A 13,991-nucleotide genomic window follows, 5' to 3' on the forward strand; every position below is an offset into this window, starting at 1 on the left:
TCATTACTTCCCAACAATTCCACCCATCCCTACCCTAGAACCCTCTCTTTAACACAGGACAGATAAGTAAAGCTAATCACCCCATTGGTCATTCCTGCATTCCACTACTTTTCTTTCTTTTTTTTTTTGATAAATGTTTTATTCATTTTAAACTTAAATACGAAATGAGAAAAGAAAAGAACATTTCCATGTGCACAACAGAACATAAGAGAGGATTCAATATAAAACAATAAATTTCCATTTCAAGAAAACTTATAAGATAAATACTACACATCATTTTCAAAGCTATCCAGCTTTTCATTGCTTCTTTATAGGTTTTCTTTTGTTCTTTGCTGTGCACTTCTTACTTTATTGCCCCCCTACACACTACTTTTCTAATGAGAGGTAGGAGATATGCTTTACCATGAATCCTCTAGCTGTTAAGGCCTTCTCCTCTAAAGACTGGCTTTTATCTACTCTGTATATATCCTGTATGTGCCTGGTTATTTGCATGCTGTCTTCCAACAAACTGTAAGCTCCTTGAGGGGAGGGATTGTTTTTTGCCTCTCTTTGTATCTCCAGAGTTTAGCACAGTGTCTACCACATGGTAAGTCCTTAATGAATGCTTATTGACTCAATAATTGAGTTATGCTGCAGTGTACAGAAAGCTGGCCTCAAAGCCAGGAAGACCCAGGTTCAAAGCCTGTCTCTAGCACATCTCTAGGCTGTGTGCCCCTGAGCAAGTGTTTCTGTCTTTCCAGGCAACTCTCTAAGAGAAGGGTTCTTAACCTGAGTTCTGTGAACTTTTTTTTAAATAATATTTTGAAAACAGAATTTGAACTTAATTTGGTTTCCTTGTAATCTTGTGTATTTTATTTTTTGCATTTAAAAACTGTTCTTGGAAGGAGTTCACGGGCTCTCCTGGGCCGCTAAGGAGGTCCATGGAAAGAGAGGCAGAGAGAGAGAGAGAGACAGACAGACAGACAGACAGACAGACAGACAGACAGAGAGACAGAGACAGAGAGAAACAGAGACAGAGAGAGAGACAGAGAGAAAGAGACAGAGACAGAGAGAAAGAGACAGAGAGAGAGAGGAAGAGGCAGAGACAGAGAGATTAAGAACCTATACTTTAAGATTATAAATTGCAAAGATGATGCTGACTGGCAGAGGCAGAGGGATGCTCCTCTCTTGAGAGCTGTCTGTACCAGTGAAATCACAGCTAGTCCTTATTCCTTTCTTCTCCATTATTGTGTTCACCATGTAAATTGTTCTAGCTCTGTTTACTTTGTGCTGTATCACTTCATACAACTTAGAACTAATCTTTTTTTGAAAGAAATATTTTTTCTCCGATTACATGTAAAAAGTTTTTAACATCTTTTTTATTTTTTTAATTTCTTAATTCCAAATGCTATCCCTCCCTCCCTGCCCCCCTCTCCGAGATGGTAAGCAATATTATATAGGTTATACATATGCAATCATGTAAAATATTTCCATATTAGTAATTTTGTGGAAGAAAATTCAAAAAGAAAGAGAAAGAGGGAGAAGAAAGGGGGAAGGGGAGGGAAGGAGGGAAGGAAGGAAGGGAAAATAGTATATAAAACTAATTTTAATATCAAGGCAATATTAATCCTGAAAACATGTTCCTAAAAGATAGCTCAGATCATATCATGCCCCTCCTCATAAACTTTTAATATCTCCTTCTTGCCAACTGAAAAAAATTATAAACTCTTTAGCCTGGCATTCAAGATCTTCTACAATTAAGTTTTGATGTGCTTTTCTAACTTGGTCTTTTACACTTTCTTTGCCTTTTGAGGTAGCAAGATGACACAGATGGAATGCCGGACCTGGAGTCAAGAAGACCTGAGTTCAAATCTTGCCTCATATACTAGCTATGTGACCTTGGGCAAATCACTTAACTTTTCTCAGTCTCAGTTATCTCATTTGTAAAATGAGGATAACAGGAGGTAAAACAAGGTAAGGTATGTAAAGCACTTTGTAAACTTTATTTTTCCCCTTGTTTCATTTATTTATTATATTTTTATAATTAATTAATTTATTTTTAGTTTTAAACATTCACTTCCATAAGATTTTGAGTTTTAAATTTTCTCCCCCTCCTTCTCCTTCTCCTTCCCCTTCCCCAAGATGGCATACAATCTTATATAGGCTTTACTTATACATCCATATTAAACATATTTTCACATTAGTCATGATATAAAGAAGAATTAGAACTAATGGGAGGAACCATGAGAAAGAAGAAACAGAACAAAACAACAAAAGAAAAGGAGAGCGAATAGTATGCTTCCATCAGCATTCAGATTCCAAAGTTCTCTTTCTAGATGTGGATAGCATTTTCCATTGTGAGTCTTTTGGAGTTGTCTTAGATCCTTACACTGATGAGAAGAGCTAAGTCTATCAAAGTCAGTCGTCGCACAACGTGGCTGTTACAGTGTACAATGTTCTCCTGGTTCTGCTCTCTTTATTCAGCATCAATCCATACAAGTCTTTCCAGGTTTTTCTGAAGTCTGCCTGCTCATCATTTCTTATAGCACAATAGTATTCCATTACATTCATATACCACAACTTGTTCAGCCATTCCCCAATTGATGGACATCCCCTCAATTTCCAATTCTTTGCCACCACAAAAAGAGCTGCTATAAGTACTTTTGTACATGTGGGTCTTTGCAAACTTTAAAGAGATATATAAATGTTAGCTATTATTTCCCTTCCTAAACCTCTTCCTTCATTTCAAGCAAGACTACTCACCATTCCCTAAACAGCCCCTGTTTTATAGCCTCTAGGCCTCATCCCACTCTATACCTGGAATGATATTCTTTTCCCCTCCCCACTCCACCACCATCTACACTTATTGAAGTCATACCTATACTTCAAGGCTCTAACTTAAATGGCATCTATGAATCTTCCTCAGCCAGGAGTCATCCTTCTCTCCCCTGAACTCTTGTTACAGTGTAAGCTCTTTGAGGGTAGAAACTGGATCCACTCCATTCTTCATCTGCTTCCCTGCCTGGTTTCAATTCCAGGGAACAAGCTTCTCCTCCCAAGTTAAGCTCATCACATCTAATGTCATCTTTTTGTTGTTCAGGTATCTCAGCCATGTCTGACTCTTCGTGACCTCTTTTTGTAGTTTTGTTGGCAAGATACTGGAATGGTTTGCCATTTCCTTCTCCAGGTCATTCTACAGATGAGGAAACTGAGGTAAATAGGGAAAAGTGACTTGCCCAGCATCACACAGCTAGTAAGTGTCTGAGGTCTGATTTGAACCCAGGCCTTCCTGGCTCCAGGGCCAGCACTCTATCCACTCTGCCACTTAGCTGCCCATCAACTAATGTCATCACCATGCAACGGAATGTTTACTCCAAGTATGTGAAGATTTCCCCCCATGAAATGGGTGGATAAGAACAATTTGTTCCAACAGCCATGAAAGTAACTGAAGTTAGAGTCATGGAGCACTTAGAGCTCAGACATCAAAGATGCCAAGGTCATTGACTGCATCCTGGGCCATCACCAGTCATCTTGGCTTTTGTTCTGCCACTGGACTTAGATGGCTTAGGAAGAGAGAGAAAGACTGGGGACCCAGAACTTTGTGCAACTCTGCCTCACTTCAATCCAATTCATGTGCAAGTCAAGACATCACATGTCATTGGTCCTCTTCAAAAACAAAGAACAAACAACCATGTGGCTAACTCAAGCCTTGATGGACACAACCTGCTTCAGCCTTCAATCTCCTCTAACTAGAAGGTTGAGTACCAAACTTCTCCCAATGTCTTCCTTTATAGAGAGCAGAAAATGAACTTCTTGGCTCACTTCAGTCTGTATCTGCTGCCCTGCCTGGTTTCAACTCCAAGAAACAAGATGGTACCCCCTGGTCTCCAGTTACCTACCACCACCCTTTCTTGCCTCCTTTTGTGTATTGTCTCCACCCATTAGATTGTAAATTCCTTGAAGGCAGAGACTATCTACATACATACATACATACATACATATATATGTATATACATACGTATGTATGTGTGTATGTATATATATGTGTGTATAAATATATATACACATATACACATACACACACATATAATTGTATCCCCTGCACTTAGAATAGTGCCTGGCATAGAGTAGGTGCTTAATAAATGTTTATTGGATTGAATTTATTGATTAGTTTAAGCAGTTAGGTGGCTGGATAGAGTGTCAACCCTAGAGTCAGGAGGACCTGAGGTCAAATCAGGTGTCAGACACTTTCTAGCTATGTGACCCTGGGCAAGTCATTTAACCCTGTTTGCCTCAGTTTCCTCATCTGTGAAATGAGTTGGAGAAGGAAATGGGAAACCACTCCAGTGTCTTTGCCAAGAAAACCCTAAATGGGCTCACAAAGAGTTGGACATGACTAATCCACTAAAGAACAACAACTGACTAATTTTGATGATCTATTTCTTTTTAAATCTTTGTTATAAGGGATGGCTCTCTGGGAGGGGGTGGAAAAAAGGCTATATTGGGAAGTGATGGTGATTAAAAAATAGGATCTATCAATAACTTTCCTCTAAAATTGGTAATCATGGAAAATATCTCTGGCATCTATATAATGTTTTATGAGCATTCACATTTACAACTTTTTAGATCCTTATGAAACTTTGATGTTATTATGTCCATTGGATGGATGAAGACACTGGGGCAACTTTAGAGATCCAAAAATCATCAGATCAAAGCTTTAGAGCTGGAAAAGATTCAGGTCATCTAGTTTAATCTCTTTATTTTACAGATAAAGAAACTAAATCTGGTTAAAGAGGATAAGTAACATAGCCAAAGTCACAGATGTTGTTCAGCACGTTTAATGTTAAGCAATTTACTCAAAGTAACCCAAGTCTCCTCCTAGGGCCCAGCACATAGTAGGTGCTTCAAAAATGTTTATTGACTGACAGGGTTCTTTTCATCATACCACATTTCCATCTCTATGAGGAGAGATAGTGTGAAGAGAGAATTGACAAGACTTCGAAAGCTATTCAATGTGGGAGGTGAAGGGGAGGGGAGAGCTAAAAATAACATGGAGACTTTAGATATGAGTAATCTGATGATTGGTGGTGCCATTGAAAGAAAGAGATCTGAAGGAAGAGCAGATTTTATGGGAGAAATCTCAAGTTTTGTTCTGAATATGTTGGTTTAGGATGTAATTAGTGACATCTAGGTGGCAATATCCTGTAATAATCACATGTCTGTAAAGCACTATACAGGAGCAGGTAGGTGACTCAGTGGGTAGAATGCCAGGCCTAGAGTCCGGAAGACTCATCTTCCTGAGTTCAAATCTGGCCTGAGACGTTTACTAGCCATGTGACCCTAGCCAAGTCACTTAACCCTGTTTGCCTCAGTCTCCTCATCTGTAAAAATAAGCTGGAGAAGGAACAAATCATTCCCATATCTTTACCACAAAACCCTAAATGAGGCAGAGCCAAGACGGTGGAGTAAGAGCGGGGACTCACCAGAGCTCTCCCCCAAATCTCTCTAAATACCCTTAAAATGTCTCTGAACAAATTCTAGAGCAGCAGAACCCACAAAAAGATGGAGTGAAGCAAATTTCCAGCCCAAGACAACTTGGAAGGTTGGCAGGAAAGGTCTATCTCACCTGAGTGAGAGTAAGAGTGGAGCATAGTACAGCATAGGGCCCACCAGCACAAACCCTGCCCCAACAAACCAAGAGCAGCCCTTAGGAGTGATTAAATCAGCAGCGGCAGTGGCAACGGATGCTTCCAGACCTCTCAGCCTACAGATAGTGAGGCGGTTGAACACCTGGTCAGAAGAAGATTACAAGGGTCTTTTTGCTAGCACAGAGGTAGGACTCTGTGGCTTTGCACATACTCATATCCAGGTCCTGAGTGGTAGTCCCAGGGTGAGGAGGAGCACTAGTACAGTACAGCTTGTAGCCACAGCAGAGGGGGGACCCCCCACCCTTACAGTTCCAGGGCAGAAAAGAGTGCTTGTAGGTGCTCATAGATCAGAGCACAGGCCAGGAGAGTGGTAAACATCTCTCCTTATCATACCACCTTGGAAGAACTGAAAACTTACAAGTCCCTAGAAGTATCTCTGAAAATAACTGCACAAAACCCCTAAAACTTGGGACAGTGCATTCTCCACCCTGGAAGCAGAGCCATACTTTAACAAAGACTTAAAAGTCAACTAATAAGCTGGGAAAATGAACAATGGGGAAAAAAACTCTGACTATTGAAAGTTACTATGGTGACAAGGATGACCAAAACACATTCAGAAGACAAAAAAAATCAAAGCTCCTATATCCAAAGCCTCCAAGAAAAATATGAATTGGTCTCAGGCCATGGAAGAGCTCAAAAAGGATTTTGAAAATCAAGTAAGAGAGGTAGAAGAAAAATTGAGAAGAGAAGTAAATGAGAGTGATGCAAGAAAATCATGAAAAATAAGTCAACAGCTTGGTAAAGAAGACACAAAAAAATACTGAAGAAAATAACACCTTGAAAAACAGACTAGGCCAAATGGTAAAAGAGGTCCAAAATGCCAATGAGGAGAAGAATGCCTTAAAGAGCAAAATTGGCCAAATGGAAAAGGAGGTCCAAAAGCTCACTGAAGAAAATACTTTCTTAAAAATTAGAATGGAGCAAATGGAAGCTAATGACTTTATGAGAAATAAAAAAATATATAAAACAAAACCAAAAGAATAAAAAAAAGAAGACAATGTGAAAAAATCTCATTGGAAAAACAACTGACCTGGAAAATAGATCCAGGAAACAGAATTTAAAAAGTATTGGGCTACCTGAAAGCCATGATCAAAAAAAGAGCTTAGATGTGATCTTTCAAGAAATTATCAAGGAAAACTGCCCTGATATTCTAGAACCAGAGGGTAAAATAGAAATTAAAAGAATCCACCAATCACTTCCTAAAAGAGATCCCAAAATGGAAATTGCCAGGAATATTAGAGCCAAATTCCAGAGTTCCCAGGTCAAGGAGAAAATATTACAAGAAGCTAGAAAGAAACAATTCAAGTATCATGAAGCCACAGTCAGATAACACAAGATTTAGCAGCTTCTACATTAAAGGATCAGAGGATTTGGAATATGATATTTCAGAGGGCAAAGGAGTTAGAATTACAACCAAGAATCAGCTATCCAGAAAAACTGAGTATAATCCTCCAGGGGGAAAAATGGACATTTAATGAGATAGAGGACTCTCAAGCATTTTTTTAAAGATTCATTAATTTATTTATTTTTAGTTTTCAACATTCATTCCACAAGATTTTGAGTTCCAAATTTTTTTCCCATCTTGTCCTTCCCCCAACCTCAAGACAGCATGCATTCTGAATACCCTTTCACCTAATTTGCCCTTCCTTCTATCCCCCCTTCTCTTATCTCCTTCCTCTTCTATTTTCCTGTAGAACAGAATATATTTCTATACCCCATTGCCTATATATTTTATTTCCCAATTGCATGTGAAAACAATTTTTTAACATTTGTTTTTAAAACTTTGGGTTCCAAATTTTCTCCCTTCCTCCCCCGCCCCACCTTTATTGAGAAGGCAAGCAACTAGATACAGGTTATACTTGTGTAGTCATGCAAAACACTTCCATAGTAGTCATGCTGTGGAAAACTAACTATATTTCCCTTCATCCTATCTCACCCCCTTCTCCCATTTATTCTATTCTCTCTTTTGACCCTGTCCCTCCTTAGAAGTGTTTGCTTCTGATTACCCACTCCCCCAATCTGCCCTCTCCTCTATCTTTCCCCCTGCTCTCTTGTTCCCTTCCCCCCTATTTTCCTGCAAGGTAAGATAGATTTCCATACCCAATTGAGTGTGTTTGTTATTCCCTCCTTAAGTCAAATCCTATGAGAATAACATTCACTCATTCCCTCTCACTTTCCCCCATTTCCTCTCCATTGTAAAAGCCTTTTCTCATCTGTTTTATGTGAGATAATTTGCCCCATTCTACCTCTCCTTTTCTCCTTCTCCCTGTATAATCCTCTCTCACCCTTTAATTTTATTCTCTAGATAGCACCCACTCATCTTCAACTCACCCTGTGCCCTCTATCTATCAATCTATCTACATGTATAATTTTTTTCCCTCCAACTACCCTAATACTGACAAAGGTCTCATGAGTTACAAATATCATCTTTCCATGTAGGGATGTAAATAGTTCAACCTTAATAAGTTCCTTATGATTTCTCTTTCCTTTACCTCTTCATGCTTTTTTTTGAGTCCTGTATTTGAAAGTCAAATTTTCTATTCAGCTCTGGTCTTTTAATCAAGAATGCTTGAAAGTCCTCTATTTCACTGAATATCCATTTTTTCCCCTGAAGTATTATACTCAGTTTTGCTGGGTGGGTGATTGATTCTTGGTTGTAATCCTATCTCCTTTGCCCTACAGATTATCATATTCCAAGCCCTGTGTTCCCTTAATATAGAAGCTGCTAAATCCTGTGTTATCTTGATTATGTCTCCACAATACATGAATTGTTTCTTTCTGGCTGCTTGCAATATTTTCTCCTGGACCTGGGAACTCAGAATTTGGCTGCAATATTCCTAGGAGTTCAAGCATTCTTGATGAAAAGACCAGACCGAATAGAAAATTTGATTTTCAAATACAAGACTCAAGAGAAGCATAAAAGACTATACAGGTAAGGGAAATCATAATGCACTTAATAAGGTTACTGTTTACATTCTTATATGAGAAGATGATATTTGTAACTCATAAGACCTTTCTCATTATTAGGGTAGTTGGAAGGATTATATATAGACAGAGGGCACAGGTGTTAGTTGAATATGAGGGGATGATATCTCAAAAAATTAAACTAAAGAGTAAGAGAGGAATGCACAGGGAGGAAGAGAAAGGGAGAGGTAGAATGCAGTAAATTATCTCACATAAAAGAAGCAAGAAAAAGTTTTTACACTGGAAGGAAAGAGGAGGAGTGAGTAAACCTTACTCTCATCAGAATTGGCTCAGAGAGAGAATAACATATACACTCAATTGGGTATAGAAATCTCCTACAGGAAAGTAGGAGGGGAAGGGGATAAGAGAAGGAGGGAGGTGGTGAAAGAAGGGAGAGCAGATTGGGGGAGGGATAGTCAGAAGCAAAACACTTTTGAGTAGAAACAGGGTGAAAGGAGAGAGAAAATAGAATAAACAAGGGAGGAGAATAGGATGGAGGAAAATACAGCTAGCAATAGTAACTGTGAAAAAAAAATTTTGAAGCAAATTTCTCTGATAAAGGCCTCATTTCTAAATACATAGAGAATTGAGTCAAATTTATAAAAATAAGAGCCATTCCCCAATTGATGAATGACCAAATGATATGATCAGTTTTCAGATGAAGTAATCAAAGCTATGTACAGTCATATGAAAAAATACTCTAACTCACTATTGATTGGAGAAATGCAAAGTAAAATAATTCTGAGAAATTACCTCATACCTATTAAATTGGCTAACAGGACAGAAAAGGTAAATGATAAATGTTGGAGGGGATGTGGGGAAAATGAGACATTAATGCACTGTTGGTGGCATTGTGAACTGATTCAACAATTCTATAGAGCAATTTGGAACTATGCCCAAAGGGCTACAAAACCATGCATACCCTTTGACCTAACAATACCATTACTAGGTCTGTATCTCAAAAGAAATAAAAAAACAAAAAGGAAAAGAACCTAAACATACAAAAAATATTTATAGCAGCTCTTTTCTGGAGTAAAGTATTAGCAACTGAGGGGAATGCCCATTAGTTGGTGAATGGCTAAACAAATTGTGGTATGTGATTATGATGAAATACTGTTATACTATAAGAAATGATGAGCAGGATGCTCTCAGAAAAACCTGGAAAGACTTGCATAAGCTGATGCAAAGTGAAATGTACTGTGTACAAAGTAACAGCAATATTGTAAGATGATCAGTTATGAATGACTTAGCTATTCTCAGCAATACAATGATCCAAGACAACTCTGAAGGACTTATGATAAAGGATGCTATCCATCCCCAGACAAGGAACCCATGGTGTCTGAGTACAGATTGAAGCATACTTTTTTACTTTTTTATTTTTCCTCAGGTTTTTTTTGTCTATGTTTTCTTTCACAACATGACTATTACGGATATGTTTTGCATGACTACACATATATAACCTATATTGAATTTCTTTCCTTCCCAATAAGGGGGAGGGAGGAAGGGAGAGAATTTGGAACTGAAAGTTTTAAAAAAGGAATGTTAAAAATTTTTGGGGGTGGGGCAGATCCAAGATGGTGGAGTAAAAGCAGTGTCTTGCTTGAGCTCTCCCCCAAACCCCTCCAAATACCTATAAAAAATGGCTCTAAACAAATTCTGAAGCAGCAGAACCCACAAAAAGACAGTGAAACAAATTTCCAACCAAAGACAGCCTGGATGGTTGATCAGAAAGGTATATCCCACCGGGCAGGGAGAGGAGCGCAGTTCGGAGTGGGCACGCAGGCCCCAGCAACCCTGGAGCAGGCCTCAGAGGGCTGAATCGCAGGCAGCTGTGGCAGTTTCCAGACTTCTCAACCCATGAATACCAAAGACAACTTAGAAGGTCAGTGAGAAAAGTCTATTTCTATGGTGATGAGAGAGGATAGCGGGGTCCCAGCCCCATTCCTTGGGGCGCGGCTACTTCCTGAGCTTCTGGCCCACAGACTGAAGGGGAATCGAGTGGTTGATCAGAGGGAGGTTGCAGGGATCTCTCTGCTGGTGCAGGATTCTCTTGCTTTGCCCTTACTTGGATCTGGGTCACAGTTCTGGGTGGTGGTTCTGGGGCGAGGAGGAGTGCTGGTGTGGTGGAGCTTGTAGTGACTGTGGAGAAGAAACTCTCCTCACAGTTCCAAGACAGAAAAGAGTGCTCATAGACCAGAGCACAGGCCAGGAAAGGAGTAAACACCTCACCCCTGATCACAGCACCTTGGAAGAACTGAAAATTTACAGGTCCCTAGAAATATCTCTGAAAACAGCTGCACAAAACCGCTGAAGCTTGGGACAGTACATTCTCCACACTGGAAACAGACTCTTACTTTAACAAAGAGTCTATAACTCAAGTAATTGGCTGGGATCATGAGCAAGCAGTGCAAAAAGATTCAGACTATATTACCTTGCTTTGGTGACAAAGAAGATCAAAACATACAACCAAAAGAAGACAAAGAAGCCAAAGCTCTTACATCCAAAGCCTTCAGGAAAAAATATGATTTTTTTCCCAGGCCATGGAAGAGCTCAAAAAGGACTTTTAAGGAGCAAGTAAGAGAAGAAAAACTGAGAGTGATGCTAAAGGAGATCCAAAAAATACTGAAGAAAATAATACCTTAAAAAAGAGCCTAACCCAAATGGCAAAAGAGGTCCAAAAAGTCAATGAGGAGAAGAATTCCCTAAAAAGCAAAATTGGCCAAATGGAAAAGGAAGTTCAAAAGCTTACTGAAGAAAATACTTCCTTAAAAGTTAGAATAAAGAAATTGGAAACTAGGGACAATTTGAGAAATCAAGGCACTGTAACAGTAATCCAAAGGAATGAAAAAATAGAAGAGAATGTGAAATATCTCATTAGAAAAACAATTGACATGGAAAATAGATCCAGGAGAGAGAACTTAAAAATTATTGGACTATCTGAAAGCCATGATCAAAAAAAGAGCCTAGACATCAACTTTCAATAAATTATCAAGGAAAACTGCCCTGATATTTTAGAACCAGAGGGAAAAATAGAAATGGAAAGAATCCATAGATCACCCCCTGAAAGAGATCCCCAAAGGAAAATTCCTAGGAATGTTATAGCTAAATTCCAGAATTCCCAGGTCAAGGAGAAGATATTGCAAGCAGCCAGAAAGAAACAATTCAAGTATTGTGGAAACACAATCAGGATAACACAAGATTTAGCAGCTTCTACATTTAAGGGTCCAGAGGACATGGAGTATGATATTCTGGAGGGCAAAGGAGTTAGGACTATAACCTAGAATCACCTACCCAGCAAAACTGAGTATAATCCTTCAGGGTAAAAAATGGTTATTCAATGAAATAGGGGACTTTCAAGCATTCCTATGGAAAAGACCAGAGCTGAATAGAAAATTTGACCTTCAAATACAAGACTCAAGTGAAACATGGAAGAGGTAAACAGGAAAGAGAAATCATAAGAGACTTATTAAGGTTGAACTGTTTACATTCCTGCAGAGAAAGAAGATATTTGTAACTCATGAATCCTTTGTCAGCATTAGGGTAGTGGGAGGGAAAAAAATTATATGTATGTATAGATAGATAGATAGAGGGCACAGGGTGAGTTGAAGATGAAGGGGTGATATCTGGAAAATAAAATTAAGGGGTGAGAGAAGATTATACTGGGAGAAGGAGAAAGGGAGAAGTAGAATGAGGTAAAATATCTCACATGAAACAGACAAGAAAAACAGTGGAGAGGAAATGAGGGAAGGTGAGAGGGAATGAGTGAATCTTATTCTCATAGAATTTGGCTTAAGGAGGGAATAACATACACAATGGGGTGTGGAAATCTATCTTATCTTACAGGAAAATAAGGAGGGAAGGGGACAAGAGAGCAGGGGGTTGATAGAGGGGAGGGTAGATTGGGGGAGGGAAAAAGCAAAAGCAAACACTTCTGAAGAGGGACAGGGTCAAAAGAGAGAATAGAATAAATGGGGGGTAGGATAGGATGAAGGGAAATATACTTAGTTTTTCACAACAGGACTACTATGGAAGTATTTTGCATGACTACACACTTACAACCTGTACCGAGATGCTTGCCTTTTCAATGAGGGTGGGTGGGGAGGGAGGAAGGGAGAAAATTTGTAACCCAAAGTTTTAAAAACACATGTTAAAAATAAAAAAAAAATTAAAAATTAAAAAAATTGTTTTTCATGTAACTGGGAAAAATAAAATACTAAATAAGAATTAAAAAAAATAAATAAAACCCTAAATGGGGTCATGAAAAGTCAGACTTGCCTGAAATGACTGAACAACAACAAAAGCACTTTATATCATTATCTCATGTGAGTCTCACAATACCCCTATGTGGCACTATATGTATTAATTGTACCCATTTTCTAGACCAGGAAACTTGCCCATGGTTACAAGGTTATTAAGTGTCATAATCTGAATTGGAACTCCAGTGTCCTGATTCCAGGTATTACACTTTATCCATCATACCATTTGCCTCTGTAGATAAGCTGGAGAGATATACAGACATCCGTAGACATTCATGGGAGTTAGGGAGCCATACACATGAAAATGCAAAAAAACAGGATAACTCTAGGCCCCATCCCAAACCTTTATTTTTAATAATTCTGATCATATTTATTTAACACACAAAATAAGTAAAACAACACACTGAACTCATAAAAAAGTTGCAGTTTCTATGTGAGAGATCAGTATCTCACGTACCATGGAGTCTTCCCAGCCACTGGTGAAGCTGTAGCAAGTGTTTCACAGATTTTCTTTCTAAGAAAAGCACAACATACAACAATCATTGGGAGAGAAAATCATGTGACTGAGTCTGGATAGTAGAGACAAGTGTGTAACCCATAGCTTTTTTTGTTTGTTTGTTTGTTTTAGCACACTGAAACTTTTAACAAAATTTAACTATTTTTTTTTTGGCTAGGCAATGGGGTTAAGTGACTTTCCCAGGGTCACACAGCTAGTAAGTGTCAACTGTCTGAGGTTGGATTTGAACTCAGGTCCTTCTGACTCCAGGACCAGTGCTCTATCCACTGTGCCACCTAGCTTCCCCAAAATTTAAGTATTTATAATAAATTTACATACGTATATTTATGGTAGTAAATGACAAAATAGGTTAATAATATGTAGTATTTATGCATTTATGACACTATTTTTCTTTATATACACCCATCATCTGTAATTTTCGGTAGTATGCTGCAAATTTCCAAAAATTCCCATTTAATTATCAATGCCCAACCCTTGAATAACCAGAACTGCAAATGTAAAAACCATAAATGTCAAGAGATGACTATAATTATAGTTTGAAGGAGTAGAATGGTAGAGGGAAGACAT

This window comes from Vombatus ursinus, unplaced genomic scaffold, assembly GCF_900497805.2.
Source record: "Vombatus ursinus unplaced genomic scaffold, bare-nosed wombat genome assembly UNPS02009205.1, whole genome shotgun sequence".
In the NCBI taxonomy this organism is placed as follows: domain Eukaryota; kingdom Metazoa; phylum Chordata; class Mammalia; order Diprotodontia; family Vombatidae; genus Vombatus; species Vombatus ursinus.